We start from the raw sequence: 22,448 nt of genomic DNA, 5'->3' as shown, positions 1-22,448 counted from the left end.
AAATAGGAGTGAGTACTATATACTTAACATTTTCTCCATTTCTAAACGATAAAATTCTAATATATATCTATATAAAAATAAATAAACTTAAAAATAAAATATCGATGGACTAACTACACTGTCAATGTATTTAGTTTTCAAGACTCAGAGAATGATAATGAACTAACATGAATTCTTATTTTGCAAATTAAGAAATTGGATACCAACAAAAAGGATTTTGGTAAAGAATCTCCCGAGGGTGCTCAGCAGAGAACTTTACACTGTCGAGTCAAAAGTGTAAATGTTACATACAATGTAAATGTAAAAATTTAGTGTTAAAAAAACTTGGAGATAACTTCTCTACCAATCACAAAAAGTTGGGTAGTGTACCTTCAACCAATTACAAAATCCTATGTAATTTTAACATATTTAATTAATTATAAAATAGTATCATTATTTGTTGTTTCCAAGATATTTTATCGTGAATGGTAAAGCCAATGGTAGAATAGATAGATTTTTGGTGATAAGAAACTTGATGGATATTTGGGGTGTGGTGGATCAACGAATAGGCAAAAGGGATCTCTCGGACCATGCGCCTATTCAATTAATTCCCGGTTATCTTAATTGGGGGCCAAAGCCGTTTAGATTCAATAATTATTTGTTTAAACATGAGAAGTTCAAAAGTTTCATTCAAGTGGAATGGCCGAAGTTGAAGGTTCACGGTAGGGGGGACTTTGTGTTGTTTGAGAAGCATAAAAGGTTGAAAGTAATTCTTAGGAAGTGGAATCGGGAGGTTTTTGGATGGATCGACTTAAAGGTGGACAAAGAGGTGGAGGGCATCAATGATATGGATTACTTGTTGGTAGAGAATTTTGGGGGCAGCATTGATGGGTTGGTGGAAGAGAGAAGGAAAGCAATTGACGAAGTGCGGAAGACTTTAATTTTGAAAGAGAGTATGTTAAGGCTTAAATTGAGGCAATTATGGTTGAAGGAGGGAGATAAGAACTCTAGTTTTTTCCACAATAGTCTCAAGAAGAGGTATAGGAGGAATGCAATTTCGATGTTGGAGGGAGTCGATGGTAGGGTGGAAGGGGTGGTCGGGGTAAAAAGGGAGGTTAAAAGTCACTTTGAGCATTTTTTCAAAGAAGAAGATTTTCCTAGGCCGGTCCCGGGAGGTTTGAATCTTAATAGATTAAGTATTGATGATAGAGAGTGGTTGGAAAGGGAGCCTACGGTCAACGAGATAAAGGAGGCGGTTTGGGATTGCGATGGCAACAAAAGTCCGGGCCCGAACGGCTATACTCTTGAATTTTTCCAAGTTTGTTGGGATAGTCTCAAGGAAGATGTGGTTAGATTCGTAAGGGACTTTTGCATTAAGGCTACGCTCACTAAGGGTTATACCTCGTCTTTTTTAGCTTTAATTCCTAAAGTTAAAAACCCGCAATCCTTATTCGAGTTTAGACCGATTTGCTTAGTAGGGTGTTTGTATAAGATAATTGCAAAGTTATTGGCAAGTAGGATGAGAAATGTTGTGGGAAAGTTGGTTTCTTGCAACCAAACGGCTTTCGTCCCGGGTAGAAACATAGCAGACGAGGTATTAGTTGTCAATGAGGTTTTGGATCTAGCTAAAAGAGAAAAAAGGAGTTGTGTGGTTTTCAAGGTGGATTTCAAAAAAGCTTATGATAGGGTAAGTTGGAATTTCTTGAAGTATGTTTTGATAAAGATGGGCTTCGGGGATAATTGGCTAAGATGGATGGAAGGTACTATTTTTTCTAGCGATATGTCCATTCTCATTAACGGAAGCATCACGAAGGATTTCAAAATGGAGAAGGGGATGCGCCAAGGCGATCCTTTATCTCCTTTTTTGTTCGTTTTGGTCACGGAGGTTCTTACGGCATTGATGATAAAGGCCATCCTCAACGAAGATTTCCTCGTTTACAAGATTAACGAAGTGGAGGAGGTTAGTATGCTCCAATTCGCGGATGACACCTTAATTATTGGGGAAGGAGACACATCTAATTTGTGGAGTGTGAAAGCGGTTTTAAGGGGCTTCGAGGTTATGTCGGGATTGAGGATCAATTTTAATAAGAGCAATATTTATGGAATCAATGTGGGGAATTGGTATCTTGAGGCGCCATCTTCTTTTATCTCGTGTAAAGTAGATAGCTTCCCGTTTAGGTTTCTTGGTGTTAAGGTGGGAGATAGTCCGAGGAAAATTTCTATGTGGCGGGATTTGATTTCGGTTATGAAGCATAGATTGGCTGTTTGGAAGGGTGTCCATTTAAACATTTCGGGAAGAGTCTGTTTAATTAACTCCGTGTTAAATTCCATCCCTATTTATTCTCTCTCTTTTTACAAGGCACCGTCAAAGGTTCTAAATGAGATTACCGCGATTCAAAGGAAATTCTTGTGGGGTGGGTGTGATCTTAAAAGAACTATTAATTGGGTTCGTTGGGAAACGGTGTGTAAATACCGTGAAGATGGAGGGCTTGGAGTCAAGAATGTGGAGGTCATGAATGTGGCGTTATTAAGCAAGTGGAAGTGGAGAATTCTATCGGAAGAAGAGGTTGTTTGGCGGCGTATTCTAGAATCAAGATACGACAATATGAGGAGGAAAGTGTTAATCGGCGACAAATCCGTTGTGGAGAAAAGGGATTCAATTTGGTGGCGGGATCTTTTATTATTTGAAAATTATGACTTGTTGTTGAATCATAATTTTACAGGTGCAATTTTGTGTGAAGTAGGGAACGGCAGGAACGTACCATTCTGGTACGGATGCTGGCCTGATTTACAGCCACTGATGGAGCTGTTCTCAGACCTGTATGTGCAAGCAGCGGCGGACGGAATGACAGTCACGGAGGCAGGCGAATTAACCAACAGCGAAGGTTGGCAGTGGCGTCCGGATTGGGTGTTGCAGAACCACAACAGCAACAACATCGGAATCAGATGGCAGCAACTCCGAATTCTTTTGGATCGCGTTGTTCCGACAGTTGACAACAAGGATGCATTTTGGTGGAGAATTAATTCGGAGGAGGTATTCACAGTTCAGTCTTGTTACTACAGGTTCTTTTCAAAATTGTCTGGACCTCCTATCATTGCTAATGTAGTTAAAGCTTCGGCATACATTTGGAAGGTACAAGCCCCTACTAAAACTCTTTTCTTTGGTTGGAGACTCATTCATGATAGACTAGCAACCAAAGACCATCTATACAAGAAGGGAATTTTGGATTTTACCGAGATGAATTGCGTCTTTTGTTCGGCGGAGGAGGAGCGTTTATCACATCTTTTAGGAGGTTGTCAAGTGGTGAAAGAGATTTGGTTGAAGGTGTTCGAGTGGTTAGGATTTATAACAGATTTTTCGTTGGTGGATTTCATCACTTTCCCTTTTATTTACGATAAAGTGAACTCTTTAGCTAAAAGAAAGATTATAGGAGCTATTTGACTTGCTACGTGCTGGCACATTTGGTTGATTCGCAACGCGATCATTTTCAAGAATGAAAAGTTTAGTTTCCTAGATTGTATGACGAAAATTATGTTTAGCTCTTGGAAGTGGTTATTATCTAGCGGTAAGATAGCGAATAACTGTAATTTTCTTGTTTGACACTTGTTACCGCTTACTTGTTTCGAGTAGCGGGGCGTGGGCGTTTTGTAACGGGAGGAGCACCCCTTATGCTTCGTCTTAGTTCAATATAACTGTAATTTTCTTCTCTTTTATATTTGTTTTAACGTGTGGGTCTCACTTGGGAGAGAACTCAACAACCATCCACTGTTTTAGTAAGAAAAAACATCCTTTCATCGATCATTCCAAATTAAGTCTTCTGTCATTATTTAATTCAAGTCTTTGGGAAATGTTAATTAACTATAGTTTTGGGTGTTTGTTAAATGGCTCTTATGCACCAAGATGATGTGATCACAATTGTATTGCCTTATTGATCTTAATAACTTTTTTGGTCTTCCAAAAGAAAATATTTGGTCATTCTTTAATTGAATTTGTTGGTCATTCTTTAATGAAAATCTCTAGTCAATATTTTTAATTCAAGTTTTTCATCACAAAATGACTATATATTGGCATCTCATACTCATCTCAAGTACTCATCACCTTTAACACATAAGACTGAGAAAATAGTGTTGATTGACATGGAAACCATTTGCATATGCAAGCCAACTTCAAGCTCTCACAATGGTGTTGGTATGAATTTTTCTTAAACTCAAAATTAATTATTTTTCTTTATCATATAGTATAATTTTATTTTTGCTAATATTCAAATTCAAAGAAATCTTCTACCTATATAAATGCAGGTATTTTTAGATCAAAGAGAAATCTACCACCAGCTGATTACTTGTTTAAGATCCAATCATATTCCTTACTAATGAACAAAAAGTATGAGTCTGGTGTTTTTCAAGCTGGTGATTACAAATGGTCAGTTTTATTTCCTTACCCTTGCATTTTTTTTCTTTATGGTCATTACATAAATTTTTTGACAACGAAGTAAATATAAATAATAATATTAAGTTTTATACTTTGTATAAAATCATTAATTTACCAATCTTATGTTTGAGTTTTGTGTTATAGGAAATTGGTACTCCATCCGGGTGATAATTCGAAAAAGGATGAGAATGGTTATATATCTTTATTTCTGAAAATTGTAGAAACAGAGAAGCTTCCTCGCGATTGGGAGGTTAATGTAAACTTTAAATTGTTTATGGCAATTATTTGACCATCCAAGGTATATAAAAAAATTCACAATTGAAAAAATTAAGCTACTCATAAAATTTAAATAAAAAATAAAATAAAATTATTACTATATTTTGTGGTAAAAGAATTAAGCACAGATTTTAAATTTTTTTTTTTTGTCTTCATTGATTACTGTAGATGCTGGTGATGCTGTGAGAACATTTAGTGAAAAGAAAACAAAATGGGGTTTTGAGCAATTAATTTCATTGAGGGATTTCAAAAGTTCATCTAATGGATTTCTTGTTAAAGATTACTGTGAGTTTGGAGCCGAAGTTTTTGTGATTCGTCATTCTAATAAATCGGAAAGTCTTTATATGATCAAAAATCCAACAAAGGATTCCTTTAGTTGGACTCTTGAGAACTTATCATCATTGAATGACCTCTCTGGCTATGACTCCGGAACCATAGCCGTTGGCGAAAGAGACTGGTATAAAAATAGACTAATTTTGAGATATCAATTTTACCGTTTATTAGCGAATTTCAATTAATTAAATTTTATAATTAAAATATTGTTTTGTGCAATTTATTATATTTGCAGGAGTTTAAGGGTTTATCCTAGAGGAAGTGATAATGAGACCAGAGATGAATATCTATCTTTATACTTAGAGCTAAAAAATTGTGGAGCAAACAAAACTGTGTTAGCTAATTACACCTTAAAAATTTTAGATCAACGTCAAAATAAATATCATTTAGAAACAGGTATTAATTTTGTTTAATTATCAATTCTTCTTATTTTGGGTTTTTTATTACTAATTTTGAGACATAAGAATTATAATATAGGACATTTTTTAATTTAAAAATTTATGCTAAGTTGTATAACTTTTTATGATGCAGGAAGTGCTTGGTTTCGTCCCTCAGGTAATTGTTTGTTACCTGATATCAAGGTCATAAGAATTATATTATGATTTATTTATTTATTTATTTATTTATTAATAAATATTATGTATATTTTTTTCAGGTACAGCAAGAGACTTTATTGGAGCTACTGGTATGATTTACTATGACCATATCTATGATATTTTAATATTTGATCAAACAAACTTTATGTTGTATAATTTGTGCTAAGTTGTATAATTTTTTTACCTGCAGCAAAAAAGATAACTGGAGTAACAGGTAATGATATTTATGGACACTTTATAACTTTTATATTTAATCATACAAATTTCATGTTCTAGTAAATTTTTGTAGAATTTGTTCACTAAATGAGTAAAAGGTAAAATATTTTGATCAATTCTTAGAGCATATTTTTTTTTTCCGATAAGCACTTGTATTAAACGCACAAGGGGTGCAACCCAATACAAAAGAAACGAAACGAGACAAGGCAACCTAAAAGGAAAGCCAAGAAATAGCTAACCTACACACCAACATACACACAAGGATTGACAAGCCAAACCTCTTTCGTGCTATTTCCCCTACCTCTAGCAAGAATAGAGAACCAATCCCAACCAAAATTCTTAATGACAGTCAAAATTTCGGTAGGATTCCAAACACAATTTTTGAAGACCACCTTATTTCTACCTAACCAAATGCACCAACAAACCAAAAGCCAAAAGAAAGCAATGAAGGGAGGTTTTACAACCTCACACAAAAAAATACGAATGTATTCCACCACCTTAAGCCCCAAATCCGCCCCTTGCAAACCAAGCATCACCCTTCCATCCTCCTCCATGCTCGAGCCCAACCAAGCCAACACCTCCTTCCAAATATTTCTCGTGTGCATACAACCAAGAAAAAGATGACTCATCGATTCCTCCTCTAAACCACACAAAGGACATAAATTGTTGATGATAATCCTATCCAAACCCCGAAAGCAAAGCGCCATACGCGTAGGAAGAGCATTAACCACAAATCTCCAACCAAACACCTTTACCTTACTAGGAACACTAGCTTTCCATAAACAATTTAATTCAAAAATACTTGCATCATCCAAAACAACATTCGGACATCTCAAAGCATAAATCCATCGAAAACTATTTTTAACCGAAAACCCATCAACATGCCTCCACCAAATCCACTTGTCCTTCACTCCCGGATTTGGCGAAACCCCCTCCAAGATAGACAACAAATCATTCCGATCACAAGCTACCTCCTCCTCTAAAAAATATATAATACATTGTAAATGACATTTTAAGTTTGTATGCTAATAATTGTACCTTTTCAAAATATCTAATATTTATATAAGTAAACTTAATTGTGATTGATAATTTACATAAAAAGGTACTAATGTTGTTTATCAATGATTTTTAATTTTAATACTTTTTTAACATACTAATTTTGGGCTATAAGAATTATAATATAACTTTTGTTTTTTTTTTAGAAACTTATGATAAATTATATATTTTTTTCCAGGTGTGGCAAGAAATTTGTTTAAAGCCTCAGGTAATAGTTTTCTATGGTCGGTTCCTTTTTTAATCTTTAATCACTCAATTTTTATATTTATATTACTTTGTAGTATTTTGGTAAGAAATGAGCAAAAATCTAAAGATTTGGATCAATTATGAGAAACAAATAAAAAATTGAAAATTAATTTTAAAATCTGAGTGACTTTTATATTCAATTGTTTAAAAATATACCTAATATTTGTTTCAGTATAATTTGAATATTTATTCCTCTTTCATGGTTTGTAACTCTAACTCTAACTCATATATATATATATATATATATATATATATATATATATATATATATATATATATATATATATATATATATATATATTTCATTCTAGTGACAACATATCATAAATTTATTTTAATACAAGTTTATAATTTTATTTAAATATATATTATTGTTGTTTATAAAAGCTTCTTATTTTGAAGATATTGTTTTGATACTATTATTTTGCTTTAATAAGAAATGTAATTTAAATTTTTATCAATTCAAATATTTATGTTAAGTTATCTATTTTTTCTACAGCAAACAAGTTGTTTGGAACCTCAGGTAATTATTTCTATGACCATTTCTTTGTTAATTTGATATTTAATCAAACAAATTTTATGTTCAAATAACACATTGTCGAGTTTTTTCAATACTGTAGCAAACATTAAATTTATGGAGCCCTTTAAAAAAAATTGATTTTAAATGTAAAACTATAACATTGTTTTTGGGGCATAAGAATTATAATGTAAATTTTTATTTATATAAAACCAAATGATAAGTTTTATAATTATTTTTTTCAGTTGTGGAAAGCGATTTGGTTAAAGGCTCAGGTAATGATTTTCTATGACCTATTCTTTATTAATTCAAAAAATTAATAAGACATTAGAATAAATTATTAATTCTGAGTGACTTTTAAATGATCTAATAATAACTTACACTGTCAGTGAATCACAATCATTGATAAGTATAAAAAATTTGACTTTTATTTTAACTTCTTTTAAAGTAATACAGTTGGATGTCCATGATGTAATGATGGTGTAAAATTTTTTACACTGACAGTGTATATCAATTAAACACAATTTATATTTTAATTTATTTTAATGATTTTTAACTATATAAAATTTAATGCTAACTTATATATTATTTTATTTCATCTGCAGTAAACATGATGTATGGAGCTACAGGTAAATATTTCCACCAACACTTCTTTGTTCTTTTGATATTTTACACCCATTTTTAAACATTTTTCAACAAATTGAACATAATATAAAAGTTTAAAATAATGAATGATTTCAAAAAAAATTATATCAAATAAAATTTTTATTCTATGTATATCTTATCCTAAATTTATTTTGATATTAATATAGGTTTATAATTTATTTAAGTAAATACAATTGCTCTTGATCGATACTTCACCGATTTTGTGACATAAAAATTATAATATTATTTTTTGTTTACTTAAAAATTTATGTTGAGTTGTATTTTTTTTCAGCTGCGGCGGACAAATATATTGGGGCTTCAGGTAATGATCTTTTACAACCTCTTTTTTGTTGTTTTGATATTTAATCACATAATTTTCATGTTTAAACAACAATTTCTATCATTTTTGAAACAACCAAGAACTTCTTAAAAGATTTTGATCAATTTTAAAAAATATAAATATTGGAAATTTGTTTTTATAACATAAGTGGTTTTTAATTACAATTATATTCTAATGATATCTTATCTTAAATCTATTTAAGTATAAACATAAATATGCAATCTATTTAAGCATATACTAATGTTTTTTACTAATTTTTTTTTTGGAGTTTTTTTACACTTTGATTTTAGTTAGTATATAACATTTAATTGTTATTTTTATTTATTTGAAAATTTATGTTAAGTTGTATTTTTTTCAGCTACAGTAAACAACTGGATTGGGTCAGATAATATTAAGGGATTTACAAAATTCATATCTCTAAGTGAACTCAACAAAAAAGCAAATGGATATGTCAAAAATAATGCTATAATTATGGAGGTCGAAATTCATGTTACCAGAATTAGGACTTCCTATTAGATAATTAACTTATGGTTAATATAAAATAAAATAAAGATCAATTTCTTTGTTGTGGTTTATTGTGCCTTTAATATAAAGTTGGCTTTAGATTGTTATTATGTATTTTATTTGGGTGTGCTTAGTATAAATTTTCTTTGTAATTCTTTTTTTATATATTTCAAATAAAGTTGGTTGTGCACTACTCTTGATTACTAGCAAACTAGTCTTGATCTTCCACCTACGATTGTTAATGCCTTCAACTACTTGCTTTTAAATACCACCATATCTAAAAGCTATAAGGCCTTTTCAAATTTATTTCCTTTTCATTTAAACTTATCCCCTTCCACTTGGTCAAAAGGGATAGTTGAAATATTCACTATTCTTCACTCCTAAACCAGTTTGGATTGACGGTGGACATAATTGATTCTGGGAGAATTGAGTTTAGTAGAATTGATTTCACCAGAATTGAGTTTAAAATAGTTGATTTATGTTTGGATACAATGATATAGAAGTGATTGTCATCGATTAATGTCGTTTGGATAGTTTTAACAAAAGTGATTTTGAATTGCATAATTACCAAAATGGTAATAAATTCTAATACAAATAAAAAAGAAAAGAAGTAATTGATGAAAATTAAAGAGGATAAAGAAGAAAAATTTAAAAGAGTTGTAATAAATAATATATAATATATGTAGAATTGATTCTAATAAACTCAAAAGTTAGGAATTGTAGCTTCTACTAAAATTGCTTTTGGAGTAGGAGAATTGATTTTAAAAAAGTATCCAAACAAAAAAAACAATTTTCAAGTTAAAGTGCACTAGAAGTGCTTTTGAAGCTTGTAAAAGTCAATCCAAACATGCACTAAGATTCTTCTCCGAAGAGACTTTAGATCAATACACCCAATTTATCATTCTTTTATTCTTTGTACCTCGCCAAAGGAAAGCCCTTTCCATCCTACAAATATCTAAAATCACCATTTTAGGAGCCTTAAAAAATAAGAATTGGTAGATAGGCACATTATTCAAAACAAAATTCATTAGAGTGACCCCTGCCCCATATAGATAGATTCTTTCCTTTTCAAGATGAAAGTCTATGATCCAACTAGTTCAAAATATGTTTCCAAGTTGCCTTTCTTCTTGAGTTTTCTCAAACAAGAAGTCCTAAAAAAATTAAAAGGAGTGGAGTCATTTCCACAAGAGAGGAAAGAAGATGCAGCCTCCAAAAAATATCTGCTTTCAAATAAATATCAATCACCACTACAACAAACTATATCTTTGGTAACATTATATTACTACAGTCGTTTAAAGAACCGTAGTAATAATTTATTTTCGCTTGTCTGGATTATTTATTATTTTATTATCATATATTTTTTTCACGGTCTTTAATATCAACCGTTGTAATAGATTAAAAGTTAATTACTTCGATTTCCAGCACCAACAAATTTTTTATTTTTTTCGTTACAAAAAAGGCATGTCCTTATAGTCATATAACTATATTAATATTAAATTACTTATTAGTGCGATTATTACTAAAAACCGTTGAGAATAGTACTTACTTTTTATCACGATTTGTTAACAGTTGTGGTGAAAAGTCTTACACACACACAGATATATATATATATATATATATATATATATATATATATATATATATATATATATATATATATATATATATATATATATATATATATATATATATATAATCGAAGTTATTAAGCTTCAGCACAGTAGCTGTCACTCTCAAACAAAATCCTAACATTTATTTCTTCCACATGCAGCAAACACATCCTCATTATCTTCTTCATACTAAAAGGTAATCAAGTTTATACACTCTATCTTTATTTCTTCCTCTTCATAAACATTCTTCCATTTTTATGTGATTTACAAAGATTTTTCACTTTCATTATCTTTGATTTTTATATGCTTTCTTCTTTATCGTTTTATTTAGTATTACCAAGAGTTTTCAACTTGCATGATTTTCGTTTTTTTGTGTTATCTCAGTTTCATATGGTGATTTTTGACTTGTACAAATGGTTTGTGTTGCTATTGAGAAACAACACAAGAAGATGTCTTCATTTTCCATGAATCTTTTCAATAAAGGTACATTCGAATCTATATTTTATGAGTTGATATGTTGTTGTATATTCTGGTTTTGTTAATAAATATTGATAAATGTTAATGTATGTTATTGTTGTTGATACATGTTTCTTAGAACAAAGAACAAAACATTGTTAAGTCACAGAGAATGAGTGTGATTCACAAATGATTTGTGTTGCTATTGAGAAAAAAAAATACAAGAATGAAGCTATTGTGGAAGCTTCATCGACTTTGTATTTTTTCATAGCAACACAAAGTAGATCAACTTCATTTTCCACGAACCTTTTCAATAAAAGGTAAGTTCATGAAACATTTTATGAGTTGCTATTTTGTTGTTACTTTGTTGACAAGAACAAAATATTGCTAAGTCACAAGAAAAAAAACCTTCTTGAGACTTAGCGATGTTTTATTTTTGTGAATCTTGCAGCATTAATTTCTTATGTAGATTGACAGAAGATCCAGTTGAGCTTATTATATTGTATGTAAATTGCTTGTTTCATAAACCCTTCATTAAACATGCATTCATTTAAATTTATTTAGAAAATAATAATCTGAAAAAATTAAATTATATTTGAAAACCAACTTAGATCAATCAATATTTTTCGATCTTTAACATAGAGAACATGATTCAATGTCCTAAGTTCTTCATAACATTGATTTCTTCTCTTCTAGTTTATTTTGATAATCACCAATTTGTTCACCAATTTGAATTCATCATCGTCACTATCAACCTGATTATAATTTGATAATTATTACGATGGTAGTGATGATGATGAGTTCGAATTAGTCAACAACTTCATGACCTCATTCCAGTTAAAGACAAAACTTTCTACTGAATCTCTAAAATATATTTTTCTAGACTAATTATGTATACAAAAAAGATATCATTATTTTTGTTCTAAACTTCAATGAAACATTATTTCCTCTGATGTCATATTCTTTGACACTTCCTCATTCTTCTATGCCTCTTTGTCACTTTATGAGAATTGTATTTCAGATGATCCATATATCCCTTCCATCATCCCCATACCCATTGCAGCCCCTACACCTCCATTGTAGGTATACTAGCAACAAACACCCTGACCATCTGAGGTACGAAATGATATTGATCAACCATAAGCATCTCCTGCTCCAATAACTCCTCTAGTTATGCTACCCAAACTTAACCTTCAAATAGAATTACAAAAAGGTATTTGGTCTCATCATCCTAATGTTAAATATTCATGTATTTTAAATTATGACTGTCTATTTACTTTCCATGTCTCTTTTGTTTCTGCTCTAGATTATGTGTTTATTCCTAAGTCTATAGGTGAAGCTATGACTAATCCCCATTGGCATTAAACGATGGTGGAAGAAATGGCTGCATTGCATTCAAATAACACTTAGGTGTTGTTTTTTTACCTCCAGACAAAATTACAGTGGGATGCCGATGGGATTATAGAGTGAAAATTGGACCAAGTGGTCAGATCTACCTTTTGAAAGCTCGTTTAGTAGCCAAAGGATACACACAAATATTTGATCTTGATTATGGAGACACTTTTTCTCTAGTGGCCAAGATCACTTCAGTCTGAATCTATCTTGCAATAGATGTCATAACATTTCATTTTTATTTTTTAAATAAAAATTGTTTGAATATAATCATGGTTGAGAAGCAAAACCATGGGAAAATAATCACCCTTTCATTGGTTCGAAATATTATTCAAACTAATATTTTATTCAAACTAAATGTTAGGGCTTTTCTCTCTTCCAAATGTCAAAGTTGTTGTTTCCGAATTTGATTTTCTTTTATGTTTTTTACTTGCAGCTTATTCTTCCAAAATGTATTGCTATGGAGAAACAGTACAAGAAGTATAAAGCTATTGTGTAAATTTCATTCATCTTGTATACACATATGTTTTAAGTATGTTGTTATTTTGTCATAAATGTTCATACATATTGTATGTTGTTGTTATTGTGTTTTTGTCGTATGTTGTTATGTTGTTGTTACAAGAACATAACATTTCTAAGCTACAAGAAAAATGTTTCTTGTGACTTACCAATATTTTGTTTTTATGAAACTTGCAACATTAATTTCTCAGTGTGTGTGTGTGTGAGAGAGAGAGAGAGATTAATGTTGCAAGTTTAAATTAAAAGGACACATAATTTCCATCATTTATTTTAAAATGTAATGGTTCATATTCATTCTCATGTTCTCACGTAAAAATTTCATTCTCATATGATGTTTTCTAAGCTAATCTAACCAAAAAATGATGTTGATGGTGTTGGGACTCAAAAATACCCAACCCATGACCTAAAAATGTGTTTTTTTCCCTTTTTAACAAGTCTGACAATCTTCAGCTCGCTTAGCGGCACAGAGATCCGCTTAGCGGACTCTACTGTCATGAAAAAAAATAGATTTTGTTTTCGCCATAACTCGAGAACCGTAACTCCGATTTGCGCCCGGTTTGAAGCATTGAAAAGCTTATTCAATGATCTATATAATAATGATTAAATGGTAACCAAATTGATGATTTTTATCATCCTTATTTTGAGCCTTATTCTTTGTGGAATTGGTAAAATTTGCATTTTTGAAGCTTAGCCTTTGGTCTTTATTACTCAATGCTCCAAATATGTATGAATACCTATAAAATGAATGAAAAACTATTGATTGGTATAAAAATGAATCAAAAACACAAGTATGCACACATTTACACAAAAGTTAGGATTTTAATACAAAAACCATAAGAATAGAATCGATAAGTGCCACAAATATATACTCAAAATATCGACATTTTGGCTCTTATCAAACTCTCCCCAACTTGAAACTCTGTTTGTCCTCAAACAATGTCAAATAAATCAAAGAATCAAAAGTAATAAACCTAAGAATTGTGAATCAACAAGTTTTGAAAACAAAAAACAAATGTATGGCTCAATACAAAAACGTATAAACAAAGTAAATACTTACCACTATCCTACAACGACAACATGTAAACGAAACGAATCCTAAGTACAAAAATCATGCAAAACATTCTAAAACAATACATGCTCACATCATGAATCACACCTATCAAAATTTCATCAATGGATGAATAACACCCAAAATGAGGACCTTTAACACTCATCCAACAATCTTGCAAACAAAAGATTAAATTATGCATTCATCCAAAAATCATATTGAAGATACAAGCAAGAATCACAAGGGCTTTTTAATGTTGTAATTTGGCTTGGTTAACAAACAAGGGATAAGTCCTAAGTCTAATCGAAACAAAAACTTGCCTAAACCTAAGGGAGTGATCAATCCACAAAGTTCCAAGCAACAAAATCTCGATTAAACTTCCTCCTTAACCACAAGTTTCTCAAACCAATCACAATACTTATTAGCACAATTGTTCGCTTCTCTTTCTTTTTGTTTTTCAAAAATTTTTCACTTTTTTCTTTCTTTTTCTTTTCACTTTTTTTCTTTTCTTTTTCTTTCTTTTCAACCTCATAGCAACAACCAAATAAGTAGAAACCATTTCTCTACCCAACTTGAATTCAACCACATCATCATGTGAATACTCCCTACTTTCTAAGGTAAGGTAAAAATTCATACCAAAAATCATGGTTGAGGGTTCAAGAAAACAAAGAATCAATCATCCATGCAAAAATGACAACTAAACACTCAAATATAAGCATTTAGCAAAAACAACTGGACATTGACAAAAAGGATCAAAAGGGTTAACAAATGATCACACACTCGCAAGGTAAATTTAACTATTTGGTTATGGTGGTTGTGCTCAAAATGAAACAAAATGCCTTGATCCTTTTCATGCTTTCATAAAATCAACATAAACAAAAGATTAAGCATAATAAAATCCAGTTAAAACAAAGATTGTGGCATCCAACATATATGAACAATGGAAAGCTTCCTCGCATTTATGGTTTGGGAACTAAAGTGATTCAATCAACAAGCAAGTAATGCAAAAGAATGAATGGCATGATAATTGTACAAATGAAAAGTTTCCTAAACATGCTATGCTATAGAAAGTGATAAATGAGTACCTTGAATGATACAACTTCAAAAACAATATTCTACCATACATCCGCAAGTTGAAACACTCAAGCTTTGGAAAATCACCTCAAAAATCTTCGATTAACGGACAAAATTTGAGTACAAACAACCAATAAAAGAATTAGAAAAACTAATATGTATTACTAATTAGCCTTGGTGAAAGTGGGAAAAAGGAGTGAACCAAGTGGAATAGGAACCCCACTGATACAAAGTAAGAAAACAAAATTTTTCTATGCTCGCTTAGCGAGCTCTGCTCCGCTTAGCGGACACAGCAAAACTCAGAAAAATCATAACTACACCAACTATTCTAATCACTCACCACTTCACCTAAATTCCTCATAAACAAAAATATAAACAATATTTACAACCATTTACGTCGTTAGCTCGACGCCTTTATTGTTTCGGTGTTTGGAAAGTAGCCTCCTCTCCTCGTGCCATGGTGACATCTCATCGCACAAGCCTAAAGAAAGTGTTCTAACCAACCACACAACAAACGTTATGGGTACAAATATATACAATGATTAAACAAACATAAAGGAAAACACAAGTATACAAATATGTACATGAACAAACACATAAATACAAACATGAAATACATATAACTATTAACATACACAAAGAGAAAGTTGGTGAATGTTGGATGCACAAGTTGAATAGTGAAGATTTGTAATTAAAGAGCTAATCCGATATCAACATGTTTCACCAACATTCACCAACAAAAGTATAATTATATGTACCATTTACAAGTAAACCTATATGGTGAACATAAACAAGTAAACATGTATAAGGATATATATATATATATATATATATATATATATATATATATATATATATACACGTGAAATTATACAATATATACGATATATACAAAGCTCAAAACCACGAAAACTATTGCGATGCAATTCACAACCATCCCCGGCAACGGCGCCATTTTGTTGAAGCAGGCATAGCGGCAAGCAACAAAAGTTTAGGAAATATTTATCCGGGATTTATCGTGTCCAAAAAGATGGTGATAATGCCATTCAATAGTTTCTACGGTTTCGAAATTGGGTTTGAATGACAAAAGTATAAGAACGGAAAAGTAAAATATATGAACAGAAAAGAATTCATTCTCCGGAAAGATAAGACTTGTCAAGCTTTGCATATGATCTACTTCTTACAAACTTAAACTTGTCAACCAATTATACTCAACCCATGATATTCGTCTATGTTATCACATATCTCTCACATAAGTGTTCATCTCTGAAGCACCTACGAGACAATTCACAACTAAGGTTATCTCTAACGCAGAGTCGCGAGAACATCTGTATTCTCTCGTCGACGATCTCTCGTGTGCTGTAACACCCCGATATCCGCTGCACGCATCAACCGTGTCGGCCAACCGAGCATGTTACCGGCTTAATCAATAATCCCCCCTAGGTCCGCTTGTCGGCTGCCCAGGAAATATTGTTTTTGCCTTCCGCAGGAATCGAACCATGTACCTAGGGGTTAAGTACATATTCATAGCAATTCCTGCTACCACTTGACCATCCTTTTTAATGTAACACCCCGATATCCGCTGCACGCATCAACCGTGTCGGCCAACCGAGCATGTTACCGGCTTAATCAATAATCCCCCCTAGGTCCGCTTATCGGCTGCCCAGGAAATATTGTTTTTGCCTTCCGCAGGAATCGAACCATGTACCTAGGGGTTAAGTACATATTCATAGCAATTCCTGCTACCACTTGACCATATGGTCAAGTGGTAGCAGGAATTGCTATGAATATGTACTTAACCCCTAGGTACATGGTTCGATTCCTGCGGAAGGCAAAAACAATATTTCCTGGGCAGCCGACAAGCGGACCTAGGGGGGATTATTGATTAAGCCGGTAACATGCTCGGTTGGCCGACACGGTTGATGCGTGCAGCGGATATCGGGGTGTTACATGTGCCGCTCAAACACGAAAGCATTACGTACAGATACAAATAGTGAATGCTAGCTCTAAATCTATCTCTAGAGTTTAGAAACTAACAGATAATCATCCTAGATAAGGATTTAAGAAGTTTATCTCTAAAACAACCCAAATCCCAAGCACAAAGCAAAAATCTAAGACAACAATCAACACAGATTTATAAAGCAAGTTAAATATAACGCCGTGGGAGACAAATATACATGAGTTTAAAGTAAATACACACACAAAGCCCAACTATAAGAGAATACACAAAGAAGATGAGAAATGAACCGAAGATCTCTCGGGTTGTCAGCTCCGATTGATGAGCAATCCATCTCTGATCATCCAAATGCAAGCTCCATAGTTGTTTTCTAAGCTAATCTAACAAAAAAATTATGTTGATGGTGTTGGGACTCAAAAATACCCAACCCATGACCTAAAAATGTGTTTTTTTCCCTTTTTAACAAGTCTGACAATCTTCAGCTCGCTTAGCGGCACAGAGATCCGCTTAGCGGACTCTACTGTCATGAAAAAAAACATATTTTGTTTTCGCCATAACTCGAGAACCGTAACTCCGATTTGCGCCCGGTTCGAAGCGTTGGAAAGCTTATTCAATGATCTATATAATAATGATTAAATGGTAACCAAATTGATGATTTTTATCATCCTTATTTTGATCCTTATTCTTTGTGGAATTGGTAAAATTTGGATTCTTGAAGCTTAGCCTTTGGTCTCTATTACTCAATGCTCCAAATATGCATGAATACCTATAAAATGAATGGAAAACTGTTAATTGGTATAAAAATGAATCAAAAACACAAGTATGCACATATTTACACTAAAGTTAGGATTTTATTACAAAAACCATAAGAATAGAATCGATAAGTGTCACAAATAATATACTCAAAATATCGATATTTTGGCACTTATTAGCTAGCCAAGAACCTCCTACGATTATTGACCCTCTACCTCCCCATTATCTCTCTCGTGACCGTAACTCTACTCAATTTCCTGATTATGTCTATTGCACTTAATATTCTCCTTTTACTTCTTATCTAACCTCTATACATAGTTTTTATGAGCCTTCTTTGTATAAAGAGGCTATTCTTGACCCTCTTTGGCAGCAGGCTATGAAAGAAGAACTTTTAGCCTTGCATAAAACATATGCTTGGGAATTAATACCTTTTCCTCTTGGAAAACATTCTATTGGGTCTAGTTGGATATACAAGATCAAAACTAAGTCTGATGGGTCACTTGAGCGCTACAAAGCCCGTTTTGTTGCCGAGGGGTTCTCTAAGCAATATGGTATGGACCATGAAGAAAATTTTGCTCGTGTTGCTAAGATGACTATTATTCGCACTCTTATTGCAGTTGCATTTGTTCTTCAATGACATATTTTCAAATGGGTGTTAAAAATATATTTCTAAATGGTGATCTTTAAGAGGAAGTTTATATGGTACCCCCTACAAGGTGTTTCTCATAATCAAGAGGAAGTGTGTAAGTTGAAGAAAACGTTATGTGGTCTGAAACAAGCTCCACGAGCTTGGTTTGAGAAGAATACCATTGTGATTACATCTAATGGCTTTTGCTCTAGTGATTATGATTTTGCTTTGTTTATCACGACCACTTATCTTGGTCGTATTTTACTCTCATTATATATTGCCGATATGATTATTACAGATGATGTTATGAATGGAATTAACTATTTGAAATTACAATTAGCCAAATAGTTTGAGATGAAGGACTTAGGCACTCTTTGTTACTTCTTGGGCATTGAAATTTCCTACTCTCCTAGAGACTATCTTCTCTCTCAATCCAAGTATATTGCCAACATTCTTGAACATACTCACCTTTCTCATACTAGAGTAGAAGATAGTCCTGTCGAGATCTTATCGAGTTAAATATGAAATATGCTCCATCCTATGGTGTTCTTCCGCCATATCCCACCGTATATCGTACTTCAGTTGGCAACCTAATGTACCTTACGATTATTATACCAGATATTTCTGATGTTGTACATGTTGTTAGTCAGATTGTTGTCTCTCCTATTATAGTGCACTAGGCAGTTTGTCATACCCCAAAATTTGCCCACCATATTTTATATTCAAAGTCATCTTTTTCAAAAGCTCATAACTTGAATATGGAAAATTCAATTGAGGTGAAACCAAAAGGGGTGTTTAGAGGACTCTTCAAGCTTTCTAAAGAGTCCAAGAACACATTCATATGATTAAAAATAAGGGAGATACGCGTGATACAAGTTGGTCGATCTTCAAGGAAAGGGCAAAACCCTAATTGGCCAATGTTGGATATTTGTACTAATGGGCCTAATATTTGAATTTCAAACACATCCATAACACATATAAAGGCCCATAAACCCATTTATCTTTATTTTATGATTTCTATTTATTTTATTTTGAAGTTATTCTTTTAATTTCAAATAAAATCAAATAGTATTATAATTAAAGTATAAAAATCATATAATTATTCTCCAAGGATTCAATAAAGTCCAAATCATCACACAAGGGCCAGCAAATCATGAAAAGAAGCATAGAAATAGATTTGGACCAAAAAAGAAAGGTTTTATGCAAAAAAATCAAATCAAATATTTTCTTATTGAAAGACTTGATTCTTTTCCAATCTTCCAACCCTAATTCTCCTATTATATATATCTCTTCCATTCTGCCTCTCTCACGGACGAAATCCTTACTCAAAAAACCCTAGCAAGTTCATAAAACACTCAAGAAATTAGGGCACTCGAGATCACAAGTGGCAGCGCTTTTCAGTCCCAAATAATCACCCAATTTTGTTCATGAGGTAATTCTGAGCAGGTATGAACCCATAGTCATGGCCATAACACATTGAATCCTTCTATATACATGTCTCTGGTTGCATGCTTTTCATGAAATCGTATTTTAAACCTTGCCATGTTTTGTTTGAAACTAATGGTTTTCACAAGTTCCTGAGATACTATAGGACAGGTCTGGGCGATCGCATGAAGCACATAACGTCTAAATCATCGCACACCATCGTTAGGGCTTTGAAGTTGCAGAGCTTCGTATCTCAAATTCCGGCTACTTTCAGGCCAAACGGCCACCGCTGTCAGGTTCGCAGGGTCTTAATTAGGGGGGTAGGGTACCATTGGCTTGTTTGTTGTTGATATTTTGCAGGGTCTGAAGCACTCATCGCCGGAGAAGACGAAGAGGACCACCCTGGACGGTGGTTTGACTCGCCGGAGTGATTGACCTAGGCGTGGCTGCGTATTATAGGTCCAGCTGGATGTTTGAATAAACTGACTACCCGCGTGGCATAATCGAGTGAAGCGATTGGTTTTGGTTTAAGTCATGGGACCCACACTTGGTTGAGTTTTGAAGTTCTTATTTTTTGTATACTTGATGTTTTATATTTAATCAGTGTTGCACATATTCCTAACAGAAAGCGCATGCAGTACAAATGGCAAAGGGGTTGCAGTCATTGAAGACGTGGGTTCGAATCCTGACCACGTCTAATATTTTTAACCATTATTTGTTATAACTTGTTCTCAGGTCCAGTATGTATGGCCAACACACGTCTACAGCGCACCCTTGCATCTACACCATTGGATCTATGTAGATTCCGATCTAAAGACCCAGAAACGCAGGCATACCATGGACTCCCGTCAACGCAACACATTGAATCAAACGCCCAGCTGAGTTTCCTTTTCCTTTTTATTGTTTTTATTATTTATTCATTTAATTTAGTTTTAACTAGTTATTTTTTATTTTTACCCAAATTCTCTTCTTTTCTTTTAAAAGCTTTTTACATACTAATAAATACTTTTTTCTATTTAATAAAAATTAAGTTTTTTTTTTATTTTTATCAATTCTAATGAGTTAGTTCTACATAGTAATATTATAATTATTTTATTTTAATCGTAAACTCAATTTTTATTTTTATTTTTAATAATTATCTTTAAACCATCAAATTATTATTTTTGTATATAATGTTAATCAATTATTTTCTTTTGGTTTGTTAACTTCGATGCATTTATAAACCCTGGTAGCTTTATTCAGGGCTTGCCTTTTGTCAGGCCCTTTTTGTTTGCTTAAACTATTATCATTTTTATTTTTTGATCTGCCACGTTATAATTGTTGAGATCACTCGTGTACTACAAATATTATTTTCTTGTGTATTCTTTTCAGGATTACTTCTCAAATGCCTTCCGACTACGCGCCTGGTTAACCCCGAGGCTTCCTCCGACCGCCAACCATATCAGATCAAATTAAAGCTAAGTACTATTTTCTGTTTTAAACATTTATTTATCTAATGTTATTTTTATTTATTAAATTAGGGTTAACCCTAATTGACCCTGAACTGATAATGCACTCACCCCTATTATTTTCATCTTAATTTTCAGGGTCAAGCAAGGTTCGAGGGAATCAAGGCATTCAGTATTTAAAACTAATTAGTGATCATTCTTATTTTTTCCGTATGTTAATTTTCCCCGTCCCCGCAGGTGTTTATTGTAATAGCGTAGGAAGTTTAATTTTTGCCTTTATTTTCTGCCATTTTAAACTGCGTGGTTAGTAATCTTAGGGAGTGCAAGCCTTTAATAGAAGTAGATAATTAATTACAAGATAAATATCTGAATTAACCACCTGATTGTGTCACACATGCACCTTTAGGGTAATCCCTTTGGTTGCCTTGTTGCCTTATATTGTTGCCTTATTGTTGCCTCTAAACGTATTAATAGTCAAAGTCCCTCGATTCCGAGGATACCTAAAGCAAGGTTGCCTTAAAGAATAAAAATCATCTAGTCCCTCGATGTTGCCTCGGAAAAATAAAGATGATTGTCCTATTGCTAAGGTATCCTCGCATGATGCCTTAAATGACTATTATATCCTTCCCTTAGACTATCTGCCCTCTTTATGGCAAGGGACAGTCTTATGGCGAACGGTTACTCGATGACCCTTAAACATCCAATTGAAAGACTTCCTGCCCTCTCATGGTATGGATAGATCCTTTCGCCCGAAAAGCTAAAAGAACGATCTTTCAAAACTTAGTGTAGTTGCTACTAATTGCTTGCTCTAAAATTCAAATTACTTTTCATACCTCTTTTCAAAATCAAATTCAAAACGACTACGCTTATTTACAAGCTAAAGTTCTTCTTCAAAATCTTTTCCAAACGCACTTCAAACATTTCAAACAATTCAAAAGTGAGCTAAAGCAATTAAGAGCCCATGGATAACCATGGATGCAAAGGGTGCCTTACACCTTCCC

The 22,448-nt window shown here is 32.6% G+C and overlaps 1 long non-coding RNA gene across 1 annotated transcript; it reads left to right on the top strand.

The window, feature by feature from the left end:
- The first annotated feature begins 5,545 nt into the window (after window positions 1–5,545).
- On the top strand, window positions 5,546–9,320 carry LOC131611616 (uncharacterized). The gene is made up of 9 exons (XR_009287052.1): window positions 5,546–5,572; window positions 5,673–5,702; window positions 5,804–5,827; window positions 7,064–7,093; window positions 7,631–7,654; window positions 7,894–7,923; window positions 8,254–8,277; window positions 8,586–8,615; window positions 8,992–9,320. It is a non-coding gene; the product is annotated as an uncharacterized LOC131611616 (long non-coding RNA).
- The last annotated feature ends 13,128 nt before the right edge of the window (window positions 9,321–22,448 follow it).

This window comes from Vicia villosa, linkage group LG1 (assembly GCF_029867415.1).
Source record: "Vicia villosa cultivar HV-30 ecotype Madison, WI linkage group LG1, Vvil1.0, whole genome shotgun sequence".
NCBI lineage: Eukaryota > Viridiplantae > Streptophyta > Magnoliopsida > Fabales > Fabaceae > Vicia > Vicia villosa.
This window is presented reverse-complemented; position numbering and strand designations above follow the sequence as displayed.